The sequence below is a fragment of the Babylonia areolata genome, chromosome 27, assembly GCF_041734735.1.
Source record: "Babylonia areolata isolate BAREFJ2019XMU chromosome 27, ASM4173473v1, whole genome shotgun sequence".
Classification (NCBI taxonomy): Eukaryota; Metazoa; Mollusca; class Gastropoda; order Neogastropoda; family Buccinidae; genus Babylonia; species Babylonia areolata.
The window spans coordinates 41470740-41486302 of NC_134902.1; the positions used below are offsets into that span (position 1 = coordinate 41470740).

At 46.1% G+C, this 15563-nt stretch overlaps 1 protein-coding gene across 1 annotated transcript in view; it reads right to left on the reverse strand.

Moving 5' to 3' along the window:
- The window catches only part of LOC143301154 (small heat shock protein p36-like), a 146743-nt gene extending 141850 nt beyond the window's left edge, over positions 1 to 4893 (reverse strand). Inside the window, exon 1 of the mRNA XM_076615231.1 lies at positions 4755 to 4893. The gene's annotated coding sequence lies outside the window, so the exon portion shown is untranslated. The remainder of the gene's footprint in view (positions 1 to 4754) is intronic.
- Positions 4894 to 15563: the final 10670 nt, after the last annotated feature.

Here is a 15563-nt window from a genome sequence, read left to right on the forward strand (position 1 = left end):
ATGCTGCCCTCTTCATTGACGAGGGTTAACCATGGCCCCATGGGGATTGTCTCCCTGTGTTTTTCATGCTGCCCTCTTCATTGACGAGGGTTAACCATGGCCCCATGGGGATTGTCTCCCTGTGTTTTTCATGCTGTCCTTGCCCACGATATCAGGATGAAAGAAGACAAACGAAAAACGGAGGAAAAGAAAGAAGCGAACAGTTGTTTTATAAAGAGAAGAAAACAAACTTTACACCCATGCAAAACGTATGTAAGTAAATGTCAAAGTGAAGATTTGAGCGCTACACAGAGAGAGATGATATAGATACTCACTTATATGGCGACTGTCCTCGGTCGGAGACCAAGCTCTAAGCACTTTACAAACTCTGGATCATTTTTACACAACAGGCTGCCTACCTGGGTAGAGCCGACTGACGGCTGCCATTGGGCGCTCATCATTCGTTTCCTGTGTCATTCAATCAGATTTCAGGTACGCACACACACACACTCAGATAGACATGTAACATTTTACGTGTATGACCGTTTTGTTTATTTACCCCGTCATGTAGAGAGGGGGGGGGGGAGAGAAAGAGAAAGATAGAGAGAAAGAGAGGAGAAGAAGAAGAAGAAGAAGTTGTATGGTATGGTATGATATACAGATCAATAATCAGAAGATAACCAAGACTGACATAGGCCACACACTGGAGGGCAGTGAAGACACCAGAGACACGGGCCGTGGACAGGGGGAAGTCAGGAGAAACATCAACCAGGAGTGCTCAGCGATTTCAAGACGCGAGACACATAAACCCTTTACTTCCGGTAAGTAGCCTGCGGGTAGGACCAGAGAACATAGACCGTAAATACTGTCTACGATCTTCACAGAGATTATAGAATGGAAATACTGTCTACGATCTTCACAGAGATTATAAAACGGAAATGCTGTCCGAGTATAATCTGAGAACGGAAATACTGTCTACGACATTCACACCGCAACATCTGCCGGCTAAGGCCAGAGAACACAGAACGGAAATTCTGTTTCCGCATTACCTCTCCACCTTTCTCTGTGCTGCCATCGCAGTCAGGTTTCTGGAAGGAACACGGAACCATATGGCAGGGTGGGTACATTATGAACCTTGTGCTGTACCCACTGCTACCCATGTAAGCCGATAAGGCATCATGAACTTTGTACTGAACACACCGCTACCCATGTACCCTGACAAGGCATCATGACCCTTGCACTGAACACACCGCTACCCATGTACCCTGACAAGGCATCATGAACCTTGCACTGAACACACCGCTACCCATGTACCCTGACAAGGCATCATGAACCTTGCACTGAACACACCGCTACCCATGTACCCTGACAAGTCATCATGAACCTTGCACTGAACACACCACTACCCATGTACCCTGACAAAGCCTGATGAGCCTTGCACTGAACACACCGCTACCCATGTACCCTGACAAAGCCTGATGAGCCTAGCACTGAACACACCGCTACCCATGTACCCTGACAAGGCATCATGAACCTTGCACTGAACACACCACTACCCATGTACCCTGACAAAGCCTGATGAGCCTAGCACTGAACACACCGCTACCCATGTACCCCGACAAGTCATCGTGAACCTTGCACTGAACACACCACTACCCATGTACCCTGACAAGTCATCATGAACCTTGCACTGAACACACCGCTACCCATGTACCCTGACAAGTCATCATGAACCTTGCACTGAACACACCGCTACCCATGTACCCTGACAAGTCATCATGAACCTTGCACTGAACACACCGCTACCAATGCGGCGCTCACTGGCAACTCACCTCCCGCCTGTACCGTGAACTACACACCGTAGTGTACGTTCTCTGCTCTGCTGGAGCCAAACAGGCTATCTGTTACTGTCAAAAAAAGAAGAAAAGAAAAAGAAGCGATGCTGAAGAAGATATTCCCCTTGGCAACGGCAAGGAGCCGCCGGTGTGCACGTGCGAAAACGCTTCCCTGAACTGTCCGACAGATGGCGCTTTACGCTCCGTGGCGTTTCCCTAATCACCGGGGGGTCGTGGACGGAGACTGTGCGCCCTTTACCACGTGAACAACAGAGATGATCAAACTAGGTGGGGAGGTTTCCCATGATTACAGTTTTCTTCGGGGTGAAGAGCTTGGCTGCCAACTTGTACAAGATGTATAGTGTGTAACCATGGGCTGCGCGCTTGCTTGCTTAGAAAAAAAACAACAACAACAAAAAAACAAACAAAAATCTGGGTTTCTAGGACAGCAAAGTATCCCGAAACAATATGAACGGCAAGCACTGTGCCCTTTGTGGGACAAGGGAGATAAACACACACACACACACACACACACACACACACACATATATATATATATATATATATCATCAGTGATAGTCAATCGTGTCCGACCATGATGACCATCATAACAACAGAGGAGGCAACTGCTGGGCCAGAATTTGATTGTAGTGGAGTGTCTTGCCCAAGGTACATCCCCACTCTCTCGGCCAAGAGGGGTTTCGGACAGTCGGGGTTGGGGATGGGTCCAAAAGGCCAACAAGCCTCTAAGGCTGCAGCACAAAGAGTCAGAGCAATTCTGCCTCCTAGTTTGAGAGTCATAGTCCTTCACAAAAGACTAAGCTGAAACCCTCTTGGCCGAGAGAGTGGGGATGTAACTTGGGCAAGACACTCTACACTATGATCAAATTCCCAGTCAGGACAGCAGCTACCTCCTCTGCTGTTCTGATGGTCATTGTCGGACACGACTGACACATTCATACATGACATGATAATAAACTGCAGCAGCTCACGCGGCACGAAGGTTAGCCTAATTCCACGACCATTTTCTGTGGGATCATTGTGATAACCTTAACAATTGCCTATCGCATTTGTAAATCAGTATGGAATCTATTCTAGATATAGTCCAATATACAGTATACTAATTAGACATTTTTTACCTCGCCATTAACGCCGTAAGCAACAGCTATGTGAGTATGACTTTGCTTTTTGACTCACTTGTGTAAACAAAGTGAGTCTATGTTTTAACCCGGTGTTCGGTTGTCTGTGTGTGTGTGTGTGTGTGTGTGTGTGTGTGTGTGTGTGTGTGTGTGTGTGTGTGTGTGTGTCTGTGTGTCTGTGTGTCCGTGGTAAACTTTAACATTGACATTTTCTCTGCAAATACTTTGTCAGTTGACACCAAATTTGGCATAAAAATAGGAAAAAATCAGTTCTTTCCAGTCGTCTTGTTTAAAACAATATTGCACCTCTGAGATGGGCACAAAAAGATTAAAAAAGAAGCCTAATTATATGCAAACTGCATTTACTGTTATATTTATATTTTTTGTATTCTCTAAACTTGGCACTTTGACCTCTTATTCTGACACAACAACAAGAGGAGTCATTATTATCATTTTTTGTTCAAACAGGAACTTCTTTTGCTAAGCATGGAATTTTTATTTATTTTGCAAACGTTTTGGTGCAGACTAGTAAAAAAAGGGAAATTACTCTGTAATTAATGCTAGGGGACTTAATTTATCACAAGTGAGTCTTGAAGGCCTTGCCTCTCTTGTTTAAAGTTTCCTACACCTCTCTCTCTCTCTCTCTCTCTCTCTCTGTGTGTGTGTGTGTGTGTGTGTGTGTGAAATGTTTCCCTTTTGTCCAAGAATGGCACGAGTTCTGTGCTTTGGTAAAGAGGAATTCTTTTCTTCCTTTCGTAAAAGAAAAAAAAAACATAAACAAAAAAACACTGTGCGTTTGGACTGACAGTTGTGTTTCACTACGCTTTCATTTAGCAAGTACACTGGTTAAAGAAATTGCACGCTGTTTTCTGTTGTTGTCGTGTGTGACTTGACTTGATTTGACTTGACTTGACTTCATTTATTGTCATAAAATCCCGAAGGATTAATAGACACAACAAAGAACAAAGGGAACAAAGAAATAAACGGTCATCTAATACGCATGCGTGTGTGTGTGTGTGTGTGTGTGTGTGTGTGTGTGTGTGTGTGTGTGTGTGTGTGTGTGTGTTTCCTTTCCAATTTGATGTGGAAAGTTGCATTTCCGACCAGAAAAAATAGCGTACAATGCTGCGATGTTAGAAAGAAGAGAGCTGTGTGATGATTGTCGACTGGTTCAGTCAATCGTTCTGGTGCACATCGTGAAGGAAGGAAAGACAGAGGACATTGATCTGGTTCACCCCCCTCCTCCTACCCTGCCCCACGTCAAACATAGATAATCACTCATCCATTAATATTTTACTGACAGAAGCAATGCTTCTGCTGCCTTCGAATCACGTACTGACTTCTTTCTTTTCGGTTGTGAAGGTATGTGTACTATGGGTACTGAGGGGTGTATGTCAGTGTGTCAGTAATGGGGTACTGACAGTGTGTCGGCATAGGTACTGAGGGGTGTATGTCAGTGTGTCAGTAATGGGGTACTGACAGTGTGTCGGCATAGGTACTGAGGGGTGTATGTCAGTGTGTCAGTAATGGGGTACTGACAGTGTGTCGGCTTAGGTACTGAGGGGTGTATGTCAGTGTGTCAGTGTGGGAAAGTCAGCTAAAATTCGACCTTTACCAAAAACGTGAGAGATCCTTCACGCTCGTCCTCATCAAGACTCCCGTCTCCATCACGCCTTTCCTTTCCACGGAAAACAAACTTCGAAACACACACACACACACACACACACACACACACACACACACACAAACCGGCACATAAAACAAAAGACACATGAAGAACAACTTGAAAAAAGACACTCACCACTGGGCTGAGAAGAAGCCTCGCAGCAACCACAGAACACCTCTGAGAAACAGAAACAAACTTTCCCCCTAGTAATGCTTTAAAACGTAGAACCCAAACCACACGATATGCTCTCCACTCACTTCTGCCGCAAACAAACCGAAGCAAAAGAAAGCCGCAGTGCGGAGCAGACAGACGTGTGCTCTTCGTGTGTTGGAGGAAGGAAACGCCTTCGACAAAGCTGCGGCAGCAGACGATGTTTCCTGATTTTGGGCACACGCCGACTGGGGGTGATTCAACCAAATTGAAGGCTGCCCGTGCTGTGCAGGTCTACGCAGTTGGACGAATCGAGACAACAGTCTGTTTGTGAGACACCCAGAAATAGTTTTGGGTGAGTGCAAAAGAATTTGAAAATAGAGGAGGTATTTAGAAATGGTCAAACCATGTTTTGTTTCAGCGTCTGCGATGAGGATAATTTGTAAATTCTTCTTCTTCTTCTTCTTTTGCGTTATTATAATCATCAACATCATCATTATCATTAATATCACCATTTTTTCAGGTCCAGTCGACTCAGCTCTGATCATGCATCAGTCCAGTGACCTGCTTCAGATTGTTTTGTTTTGCTATGTTGCCGGCATACATTGGTACCGCAATAAACCTGACGCCTCCCTCAAACTAAAATTGAAACTGGCGCCCCCTCCACCTCCCTCTAAACCTGGCGGCTCAGCTGACACCTCCTTGAATCCAAAAATGAAACTGACACCTCCTTGAATGTAAAACTGAAACTGACACCTCCTTGAATCCAAAACTGAAACTGACACCTCCTTAAATCCAAAACTGAAACTGACACCTCCTTGAATGTAAAACTGAAACTGACACCTCCTTGAATGTAAAACTGAAACTGACACCTCCTTGAATCTAAAACTGAAACTGACACCTCCTTGAATGTAAAACTGAAACTGACACCTCCTTGAATGTAAAACTGAAACTGACACCTCCTTGAATCTAAAACTGAAACTGACACCTCCTTGAATACAAAACTGAAACCGACACATCCTTGAATGTAAAACTTAAACTGACACCTCCTTGAATGTAAAACTGAAACTGACACCTCCTTGAATCTAAAACTGAAACTGACACCTCCTTGAATACAAAACTGAAACCGACACATCCTTGAATGTAAAACTTAAACTGACACCTCCTTGAATCTAAAACTGAAACTGACACCTCCTTGAATGTAAAACTGAAACTGACACCTTCTTGAATCTAAAACTGAAACTGACACCTCCTTGAATGTAAAACTGAAACTGACACCTCCTTGAATCTAAAACTGAAACCGACACCTCCTTGAATGTAAAACTGAAACTGACACCTCCTTGAATCTCACAAAACTGAAACTGACACCTCCTTGAATGTAAAACTGAAACTGACACCTCCTTGAATCAAAAACTGAAACTGACACCTCCTTGAATGTAAAACTGAAACTGACACCTCCTTGAATGTAAAACTGAAACTGACACCTCCTTGAATGTAAAACTGAAACTGACACCTCCTTGAATCAAAAACTGAAACTGACACCCCCTTGAATGTAACACTGAAACTGACACCTCCTTGACTCTCACAAACTGAAACTGACTGACACACAGACACACACTGACGGCACAGACACACACACACACACACACACACAAATAGATATAGCTTCAGAACACACACACACACACACACACACACACACACACACACACACATAGATCTTCAGAAGATACACACACACACACACTGACACACACACACACACACGTGTGTCTGTGTGTGTGTGTATATGTGCACATGTGCGCTGATGAATGTGTGTGTGTCAGTGAATGCATGTAAGTATGCTGTGTGTATCTGTGTCTGTGTGTCTGTCTTTTACGTGTGTTTTCCGATTTGCAGGCTAAGAATAACTAGGAACCAGTCACTGTGCCAGATAAGAAATAAATCATGCTCATTATTGCAGAGCGCACGGAAAATTCCACAACAAAAACTGCATGATAGTGCTCACAGCCAGAACTGAGCTTGTGAAATGGAGAATTACAGTGACGGACAAATAGAATCCTATCCCAGCCCCACAACAGGCCAATGTCAGTTTGTAAGGTTGTTTTGTTTTGTTTTAGGGGGGGGGGTTGTTGTTTTTTTTGGGGGGGGGGGTTGAGGGGGGTGGGGGGGGTTTGAAAGAGAAGAAAGAAAAAGAATAAAAGAAGTAACTGGGGAAAAGTCTGGTTTCTGAATTCGGCAGCGTGCATGCCGGGCTGCCACCTCCACGTGAACTCCAGGCACGCGAGCACGTAATTACGGAAGCCTCTTAAAAGCCGCGCATGGTTAGTGATTGACGGCTTACTGTCATAGACGGGAAGAAGGGAACAATTACAATGGGCAAGATCAATCACTGGTATAGGTCTCTCTCTCTCTCTCTGAATCTCTCTCTGTCTCTCTCTGTGTTTTCTAAACAGCCAAGCAGACCACAAAGCTAGCTCAGAGGTGAAATCATGTTTAAGTAAAACACAAAAAACAGACTGGTTGTCACGGAATGTAATAAACGAACACATACAACAAACAACGATTTTCCAGTCTTGGAACATGATAAACATATATATATATATATATAGATCACACTAAGTATTGTAAATATATATGATACTTTTTAAATACAATGATGTTGTGACAGTTTTGTTGTTTTCACAAGAAAACTAGCAGACACTGAAAAACCTTTCCCAGTCAGTGACTTGATGTGCAGTAAGTTGTGAAGGGAAGGACACACACACACAGATAGACACCTTGATCATTGGTGAAGAAATGTGAGCAATGCTCTCAGAGGCGTCCTTGAAGTGGATCAGTGACCTCACTGCCTGGTCTCACTTCACCCACTCAATCTGGGTATGAGCCAGTCATGGGCGGAAAAAGTTATCACCTATACATCAGTCACATACTCTGCCTGTTTTGTGTGTGTGTCTCGCCGTGCATACTATTTCAGAAAGCCATTTCATCGCCGTGACAGTCGCAGTCTGCACAGCCCACTACACTACGTTAATAATTACACATGCTGGCAAACTTCACAGAGCCAGGCAAGTTCATGGCTGTGGACAGAAACGACACCACCACCTCTGTGTCCACACAACCGCAGTACCCAGCGTGTGTCAGTTGTGCGTTGCGCAATGCTTCAGCAAAAATCTTAATTCAAACATAGTTCACCTCCCACTCACTCGGTCCGCATTTTGCTGCGTGTTTTCAGCGTGTTTCAACGCTCCAGTACATGGCTTTGCCAACTGTTGAAAGCAAATCAGTTCAACACTCAGAGATGCTGATTCGTGATGTGAAGCTAAATCGGCGTCCCGAAAGAAAAACGTCTGGTGGGTGAGGAGGCAGGGAGGGGAGGGGGGGAAGGTGAAGAGAGAGTTTGGCAGCCTCTTGGTGGCGTCACCAGTCTCTGAGTAAACGCCCAACAATGCACACACAACCCACAACAAAGCTGTCGGTCTGCACGTCTTGCCGTGCTTCTTCCCCTCCCCCTCCCTCCCTGCCTCCCTCCCCGGGAAAGTTGCACGTGCTTTTCGCTTGAGAGTGCACGTACTTGCCGTGACATCTGACTCAGTGACTGGTGGTGACTGGCGGACAAAAAGCAGCACGCGCCCCGCCCGCGAGACTGCCAGATGACGAAAACCGCGAGGGCGGATGCCACATGCGTGCTCCTGCAGCTATTTCTGTGTGTGTGTGGAGGGGGTGGGGTCGAACACTGTCCTTACTTAGGGATCCATCACCTGCTGATAACATGTCAGGAATCTTACGCGATTCTGAAGTTTCAGAAATACTGTGTCAAATTACTGACGATCCAGAGGTGCTCTGTTTTTTTTCCCCCCACATCCCATGACCTTGGAATTCTTCCCCAATCTGCGACACAAGTTCCAAATGTTCAGCCCCTGTATCTTTGATCTCCCATGCTACTGACTCACTGGAGACACCACAGTTCTGCCTACAGTATTTCATGCCTGAGACAATTTGTGTTTCTGTTCGAGGAAAAGGCAGCTATGTTCCACCTCAGTGATTTGATATATCACGTTGACTGCCTGGAATTTGACTTTGATGCCGACGTCTGTGTGTGTGTGTTTGTGTGTGTGTGTGTGTGAATGCGAATGCGTGCGTGTGGTCTGCTTGGCTGTGTAGATCACACATACACACGTACGCGCGCGCGCGCGCGCACACACACACACACACACACACACATACACAGAGATTCAGAGAGAGAGACCTATACCAGTGATTGATCTTGCCCATAGTAATTGTTCCCTTCTTCCTGTCTATGACAGTAAGCCGTCAATCACTAACCATGCGCGGCTTTTAAGGGGCTTCCGTAATTACGCTTGCATGCCTGGAGTACACGTGGACGTCAGTGGCAGCCCGACATGCACGCGGAATTCAGAAACCAGACTTTTCCCCATTATTAATTTTCCATACCTTGTTGTTTTTTTGTTTGTTTTTTACATTGGCCTGTTGAAGGGCTGGGAAAGGATTCTCTTTATCCGTCCATCACTGTAATTCTACATTTTGCGAACTCAATTCTGGCTGTGAGCAGACTTTTTGTTGAGGAACTTCAGTTTTTGTACGCTGTGCAATTATAAAACTGAATCCATTCCTTATTTCATATCTGGCACAGAGACTGGTTTCAAGTGTATTCTTAGTAACTCGGAAAACACACCTGAAACACACACACACTCACATGCACGCATACGGGCACGTGACATACACATACACACTTGCATGCAGACACACACATACATCAGTGCACATGCACGCATATACACACGCTCTGGCGTTCTTTCGTACCAGTAAAAGCTTTCTTTAAGTCTATGAAGATGTTGGGTGAGTTTTTTTTTGCAAAGGGTATGCAGCTTAAAGATCTGTTCGATGATACCACAGCCTTTGCGGAAATCAGCCTGTTATTCAACAATATAATGGTTTCTATTTGTGCTATAATCTATTCAGAGTGACTATGAGCTTTACTTTTCTGCACTAGAACTATTGCTAATCAAACACGGTGCGGTAGCTCTGGCACTGTTGAAGAGTTCCTGTCTTGGGAAGGGTGACGACTAGTGACTGGGTCTATAAACTCATATACAGTACATAACATTACCCCATCAGAGTTCAGTTCACTGAAGTTACTTCAGCAGGTGTCACTGTGTTCAGGCAAATCCATATACGCTTCACCACATCTGCGAAGCAGGTACCCCTTCAGAGACTAAGGTAACTGACAGCAGCATGAAATATGTATTCATTTTCCTCTGCAAGAATTGATTTTCCTGTGGGAACATGTCCGTTGACATGATCACCACCTGGTTGTTCAGAAAGTCAAAGTGCAGATGCATAATAAACCAAGTGACAGTACTGAAGAAACTGATTCCATGCAAGCGCATCTGTCTGTGTATAGCTGTGCATGTGTGCAGTATGTGTTCTTACCTGTACATAGTGCTGTATGTGTGTAGACCTCGGACAAGAGAGTGAGGTCGACGGTGCGCAACTCCTCCTCACTATAAACAAAGTCATCACGCAAGTCATCAGTCACATGGGAGCTGAATGCAATGGACAGACCAAAGTGGCGTTCAGCTGTCCACAAAGGCGCCAGATCCTGTGAGGCCAACAGAATTGCTGCAGCAGAGCAACGCAGACAGGTCAGGAAAAGCAGTGCCAGCAAGTCCCTGACAGCCGCCAGCATCCCATGTCCACACTGCGTCAGAACCTTCCGGGCGCGGAGTGGCCTGAACAGTCATCTGCGCACCCACAGAGCCCAACCCACCCACCCCCAGGATGACTAGATGGTCCTCGTCGATCCCGACGGACGAACCACACACGTGTGTAGACCTGTGCATGTGTGCTGTATGTGTGTAGACCTGTGCATGTGTGCTGTATGTGTGTAGACCTGTGCATGTGTGCTGTATGTGTGTATACCTGTGCATGTGTGCTGTATGTGTGTAGACCTGTGCATGTGTGCTGTATGTGTGTAGACCTGTGCATGTGTGCTGTATGTGTGTATACCTGTGCATGTGTGCTGTATGTGTGTAGACCTATGCATGTGTGCTGTATGTGTGTAGACCTGTGCATGTGTGTAGACCTGTGCATGTGTGCTGTATGTGTGTAGACCTATGCATGTGTGCTGTTTGTGTGTAGACCTGTGCATGTGTGCTGTATGTGTGTAGACCTGTGCATGTGTGCTGTATGTGTGTATACCTATGCATGTATGCTGTTTGTGTGTATACCCGTGCATAAGTGAAACGTGAGGTGCGTGAGCATACAGACGTGTGTGTGATTGTTGATGGGTTATTGGTTTTGGGTCTCGTAATTTCCGTAACTCTTTCAATACATAGATATATATCTCCATGTGCAGTGTGACGTGAATGTCGGTGCACAGTGTGTGTCTTCAGCACAAATTCTCAGCTTTTCTCCTCTCTGCACTGTATAACTTTCCTGTCACAGTAGAGTTCTCTGTGTGAAATCTTGGCGTCTCCTCCCAAGAAAATCATGTCGTCATTGTGCAGTGCCATATTTTTCTCATCCCGTTCTGTCTGCGTGCTTGTTTCCATACCAAGGTTTTCCAACCAAAGTTTAACAGAACTATCCTGTAAACTTTTTAAAAATTTTTTTTAATGTGTGCCTATCCTATGTCTACTTCTTCATTCGTGGACTGCAACTCCCACGTTAACTCAAATGTACACGAAGGAGCTTTTATGTGTATGACCGCTTTCATCTCACCGTGTAGGCAGTCACACTGTTTTCAGGGTTGTGCATGCTGGGTATGTTCTTATTTCCATAACCTACCAAACGCTGGCATGGATTACAGGATCTTTAACATGCATATTTGATCTTCTGCTTCCGTATACACACGAAGGGGGTTCAGGCACAAGCAGGACTACACTTCTGTCGACATGGGAGATCAGAAAAATCTCCGTCATTTACCCACCAGGCACCATTACTGAGATTTGAACCTAGGACCTGCGGATTGAAAGTCCAACACTTTAACCACTTGGCTGTTGCGTCTGTCACATTGCTTATGATATAGGACCAGATTTTTTCTTGTAAAAAAAAGAAAAAAAAGCTCACAGCCGCCCAAGGTCTTGTGCAGAAGGGAGATAATTCCTAGTCCTTACAAGATTTGAGCCCAGGACCCTCATTGACAAGTGACTGCACTTCATTCTACTTGCCTAATTTATTAAAATGCTCAACAATCTTTTGTTGTTCTTTTGTCAGCTGAATGTTCTTACAAGACAGTCGTTTCCTCCATGAAAAACTTGTTCATGTGGAGCTTCATCCTCTGTTCCATAGCACTGGTGAGGAAAGGGGAAGTCAGGGAAGACTGTGCGTGCTAACAGGTCATGTAGTTTGATAAATCCCAATTCTAAAAATAACATGGGGCAGAGAAAGGGGGCTGGAGACAGCAGAGATAAGACATCTTGGCAATCCTCCCATCTGACTGCCAGATGCTTGGAAAAGGGGAAGCGATCCTTTTCTTTAAGTGAATACCGCAGATAAAAATGTTCTGCTAATGTGACCGCAGTTCTGTTTGAAAGTTAGACATTTCCCTGGAGTTTTTGGAAGGAATAGGAGAAGGATTTGTCAAAGCTTTAGGATAACGAGGATCGATACGGTATTCTCAAAGAATTCAAAACATACAAGGTGGCAGAACAGTTATGATACTTATCTGCCAGTACAGTCTGTGAGTACTGGGTTCCATTTCTGGTCTTGCCCTTTCTCTCAGTTTTCACTGGAAAAACAGACAGAGCCTCTAGTCATTTGAATGAGATGACAAACAGATCCTGTGCAGCACGCACCTGGTGCACTGAGAAACGGCCCATGGCAACACTTGGTGCACTGAGAAACGGCCCATGGCAAAACTTGGTGCACTGAGAAACGACCCATGGCAACACTTGGTGCACTGAGAAAGGACCCATGGCAAAACTTGGTGCACTGAGAAACGACCCATGGCAACACTTGGTGCACTGAGAAACGGCCCATGGCAACACTTGGTGCACTGAGAAACGACCCATGGCAACACTTGGTGCACTGAGAAACGACCCATGGCAACACTTGGTGCACTGAGAAACGACCCATGGCAACACTTGGTGCACTGAGAAACGGCCCATGGCAATACTTGGTGCACTGAGAAACGACCCATGGCAACACTTGGTGCACTGAGAAACGACCCATGGCAACACTTGGTGCACTGAGAAAGGACCCATAGCAACACTTGGTGCACTGAGAAACGGCCCATGGCAATACTTGGTGCACTGAGAAACGACCCATGGCAACACTTGGTGCACTGAGAAACGACCCATGGCAACACTTGGTGCACTGAGAAAGGACCCATGGCAACACTTGGTGCACTGAGAAAGGACCCATGGCAAAACTTGGTGCACTGAGAAACGGCCCATGGCAACACTTGGTGCACTGAGAAAGGACCCATGGCAACACTTGGTGCACTGAGAAAGGACCCATGGCAACACTTGGTGCACTGAGAAACGACCCATTGCAACACCTGGTGCACTGAGAAACGGCCCATGGCAACACTTGGTGCACTGAGAAAGGACCCATGGCAACACTTGGTGCACTGAGAAAGGACCCATGGCAACACTTGGTGCACTGAGAAAGGACCCATTGCAACACTTGGTGCACTGAGAAAGGACCCATGGCAACACTTGGTGCACTGAGAAAGGACCCATGGCAACACCTGGTGCACTGAGAAAGGACCCCATGGCAACACTTGGTGCACTGAGAAAGGACCCATGGCAACACTTGGTGCACTGAGAAAGGACCCATGGCAACACTTGGTGCACTGAGAAAGGACCCATGGCAAGACTTGGTGCACTGAGAAAGGACCCATGGCAACACTTGGTGCACTGAGAAAGGACCCATGGCAAAACTTGGTGCACTGAGAAACGACCCATGGCAACACTTGGTGCACTGAGAAAGGACCCCATGGGAACACTTGGTGCACTGAGAAAGGACCCATGGCAACACTTGGTGCACTGAGAAAGGACCCCATGGCAACACTTGGTGCACTGAGAAAGGACCCCATGGCAACACTTGGTGCACTGAGAAACGACCCATGGCAACACTTGGTGCACTGAGAAAGGACCCATGGCAACACTTGGTGCACTGAGAAAGGACCCATTGCAACACTTGGTGCACTGAGAAAGGACCCATGGCAACACTTGGTGCACTGAGAAAGGACCCATGGCAACACTTGGTGCACTGAGAAACGACCCATGGCAACACTTGGTGCACTGAGAAAGGACCCATGGCAACACTTGGTGCACTGAGAAAGGACCCATGGCAACACTTGGTGCACTGAGAAAGGACCCATGGCAACACTTGGTGCACTGAGAAAGGACCCCATGGCAACACTTGGTGCACTGAGAAAGGACCCCATGGCAACACTTGGTGCACTGAGAAAGGACCCATGGCAACACTTGGTGCACTGAGAAACGACCCATGGCAACACTTGGTGCACTGAGAAACGACCCATGGCAACACTTGGTGCACTGAGAAACGACCCATAGCAACACTTGGTGCACTGAGAAACGACCCATGGCAACACTTGGTGCACTGAGAAAGGACCCATGGCAACACTTGGTGCACTGAGAAACGACCCATGGCAACACTTGGTGCACTGAGAAACGACCCATGGCAACACTTGGTGCACTGAGAAACGACCCATGGCAAGAAAAGAGTTGTTCTCTGGCAAAATTATTCAGTAGAATAAATCCACTCTGACAGGTACGCAAATATAATCATGCATGCATTCAAGGCCTAACTAATGTGTTGGCTTATGCTGCTGGTCAAGTAACTGCTTAGGATATGTGGAGGAGCATATATGGACCTGTCCAAAAGCTGACACAGCAGCAGTAAGGATCCACACTGTTACAGGTCTCTCCAAGCTGACACAGCAACAGTAAGGATCCACACTGTTACAGGTCTCTCCAAGCTGACACAGCAACAGTAAGGATCCACAATGTTACAGGTCTCTCCAAGCTGACACAGCAACAGTAAGGATCCACACTGTTACAGGTCTCTCCAAGCTGACACAGCAACAGTAAGGATCCAATGTTACAGGTCTCTCCAAGCTGACACAGCAACAGTAAGGATCCACACTGTTACAGGTCTCTCCAAGCTGACACAGCAACAGTAAGGATCCAATGTTACAGGTCTCTCCAAGCTGACACAGCAACAGTAAGGATCCACACTGTTACAGGTCTCTCCAAGCTGACACAGCAACAGTAAGGATCCACACTGTTACAGGTCTCTCCAAGCTGACACAGCAACAGTAAGGATCCACACTGTTACAGGTCTCTCCAAGCTGACACAGCAACAGTAAGGATCCACACTGTTACAGGTCTCTCCAAGCTGACACAGCAACAGTAAGGATCCACACTGTTACAGGTCTCTCCATGCTGACACAGCAACAGTAAGGATCCACACTGTTACAGGTCTCTCCAAGCTGACACAGCAACAGTAAGGATCCACACTGTTACAGGTCTCTCCAAGCTGACACAGCAACAGTAAGGATCCAGTTACAGGTCTCTCCAAGCTGACACAGCAACAGTAAGGATCCACAATGTTACAGGTCTCTCCAAGCTGACACAGCAACAGTAAGATCCAGTTACAAGTCTCTCCAAGCTGACACAGCAACAGTAAGGATCCACACTGTTACAGGTCTCTCCAAACAGACACAGCAACAGTAAGGATCCAATGTTACAGGTCTCTCCAAGCTGACACAGCAACAGTAAGGATCCACACTGATACAGG